The following is a 3,184-nucleotide window of genomic DNA, read 5'->3' as shown; positions in this document are numbered from 1 at the left end:
AATCTATAAAGATGTGAGATGATGCATCATAGTTTCTAAACATCATTAAATGTCCCAAGTCGTAGCAATGTCAAGAGTGGACATTGACAATTGCGGTAAGACTTGTATGTGCTATGTTTTTGCTATGTGATAGCAATGGGGGTCTCACACCTATAGGCATCGGAATGCCTAGACAAGTACATAGGTGACCAATGTTGGAGAACGTGTCACTGGACATGACTCGCCATGAGAATCAATTTTGGTTATATGTTGATGGAATTCTCATACGAGATGGGTGTAACTAATCTTTGGACCTGAGGTTGTCACGGTCTTCTCATAAGAAGATTGGTATGCTTTGACATCGTTTTGATGGGCCTAGACAAAGGCTGCACGTGGGCGATCGTTGGGTATATCGTGAGGCTTATGGAGATGGGTGTATAGCCAAGATGGCACTCGTCTATCCCTTGATAGAGGATGATATATCTAAGGTGCCTTCGGTGGATATTCACTTTAAATCCATGGCCATGGTGAAAGAGATCAATAAGGAGTTATTGATTTACTTTCTAATTATGTGAAGATATCCGGAAGACCGAAGAAAACTCATGTGATCGTTATCAAGAAACACATCGCCATACTTGAGATCACATAAGATACATTGACTAGAGGATCGTATTACACCGTAACCATGCTTGTGAAAGGTTATTTGCTGATTATGAATCCTTCTGAATAATTGGGTAGGCATGATGCCTTGCTAGAGGCCAATCTTGTCTTATGTGTTCATACCGACACATTACTAACATATTCGGAAGCCTAATGAGTCATACGCAATAAGCACAGTCCCTGGCTTAAACTAGGAGAGCGGACGTATGGTTAAGTAGGACACTTTGGCAAGAAGTTGTGCTGTTGTAGGTTTTTACGGAAAAAGAACAAATAGACGTAATGACGTCAATACGACGAGGAGTCGTCATAATGGAAAGAGTTTCCTAAAATGACAATTGATTAAATTAGGAAGGAGTTTCTAATTTAATAATTTTCTATTTGTTGGAGTGGTAAATAGGAAATAAAATATATTTGGGCTTAAGTTAATATTTGGACTAAATTAGATTTGGGTCAAATATTAAATTAAATATTATATTTGGACTAAATTGGATTTGAGCCAAATATTAAAATAAATATTATATTTGGACTAAATTAGATTTGGGCCAAATATTAAATATTATATTTGAAACAAATTAGATTTGGGTCAAAATATTTTATTTAAACCTATAAAAGGATTTGGGCCATTTAATTATATTTCTAGTTGGACTAGAAAATCTCACTTAAGATTCTAATTAAATTAGAATTAATAGGCTAGCCTAATCCATTAGGGTTTTAGAAACCCTAGAATATTTCTATATAAATATCCCTTTATAGGTTGTCCAAAACAGTAGTGAGTTTTGGTGTCGTTTTTCAAGAGTTGAAAAACGTATTGCCGTTCACTCTTCCCCGTTTCTTTTTGGCATCAATTTGAAACATGAGCATTCTTTTTCATCCATACACAAGCTGCGAAAAGGAGAAGGAGCTAGCACTCCTATTCCGCTCTCTTTGCCAACAGACCCGTGCGGCGTATCACGAGTTAGAAGCCGGACACTTGGATGACTCAAATATGCGAACGACTCAAAAATCTAAATGTTAGATTTATTTTATTTGTATGTTATTGATTTGATTTCGACGTTGATCCAATTACTGGGATCGAGATAAGGTTCAAAATTTTTGAATTACGCTGTTTGCCCGTAGCGATCTTGCTTTATTTTCAGTGGTATCAGAGCCATCGTCGAAATATTTCAATTCCTTACGTGCGGATTCGGTTATGTTGTTATTTGTGAAATAATTAAATAATTGTTGCGTTTGTATTTTTTTGGATTGTAAAACGTTTTTGGGTGAAGGGCAAAAGATTGTGTATGACACAAAAAAGGGTGAAACAGGGTTCGGGGTGCATACGGATGCATTGGGGCATCGAAAGACGCGACCAAGCGAGGCCCGTGCACGCTGGGCATGGCCTGGGGCGGCCTGGGCGTGCGCATGGCGCATACAGGCACGGTCGCGCGCGCGCAGGCGGCCCTACGCGCGCAAGGTGCTGCCGGGCGTGGGCGCGACCCGCGACCCACTCGTGGCCAGCGGGTTCGACCCGCGAGCAGCGCGTGGCCCGCGGGGGCGACCCGCGCGCGCCCTGTACGACCCCAGTGGCCCGCACTAGCCCCATAGCGGCCCTTGCCGCAAGCCATAGCTGCGGCCGTGCGTGCCAGGTGCACCTAGCCCGCGCTAGCCGCGGCCCATGCGCGCCCAACGCGTGCCAGCCGAGGCCCATGCATGCCCAGCACACCCCAACCGCGGCTATTGGCCCTTTTTGGGCTGGCAGCATGTGCGACATGCTACCCAGTCGCCTCCTGGCCCCTTCCGCTCCCTCGAGTTTTGGTTTGACCCTTCCCCGAGGTTCACATGAAGCACCCAAGCCGACCATTCGGTGGCCCAGTGCGTTTCGTACCCTTAGGTAGGGCCCGACCAAATTGTTTGGCTATTTTTAATTATTTTTATCCGATCCATGAGTGTATGACACCTATGGACCGTGATTAAAAATGGGTCGGGGCATTAATTGGATTATTTATTAATTATTGGGCTGCTAGTGTATGTTTGACATGCATTGGTTGATCCAAAGCCTGTTGAGCCTTGTTAGTTAGACTAATGGATGGAGCCCAAGCCCAACACAATTAAAAACAATTTTGTTTTTCCAAAATTATACAAAGTTTCAATTTATTGAAAGCATTTCATTAAGATTGAAATAGATGCGACAATTAATTAACATAATTGTAAATGAATCAATGTGATTGATTGCATGGGTGTATGGTATGGATCGAGTCGACCATTTACTTTATGTTGGGAATGAATGATTGTAAATTTGGTTTTTGAAATAGGGTCTGTGTGTCATGCCTCTCTTATACTCTAATGTACATTCTCTTCTCATCTCACTCTCCCTGAATGTAACTTGGGGTTTCTGATTCTATGTAATGTATGTAGAATAGAATAGAGTAGTGATAGTTGTAGTTTGTATGAAGAGCAAGAGATGGATCCAAATTGAAGACAAGATTTGAAAACTAACGAAGGCTTGGAGAATGTGCTTGAGAAGCAAGATGTGATTTTTCACCTAGATTTGACCCGCTAGCTTTCC

Source organism: Diospyros lotus, chromosome 1 (genome assembly GCF_014633365.1).
Source record: "Diospyros lotus cultivar Yz01 chromosome 1, ASM1463336v1, whole genome shotgun sequence".
Classification (NCBI taxonomy): Eukaryota; Viridiplantae; Streptophyta; class Magnoliopsida; order Ericales; family Ebenaceae; genus Diospyros; species Diospyros lotus.
The sequence above is the reverse complement of the archived record's forward strand: the minus strand, read 5'-3'. Positions refer to the sequence as shown.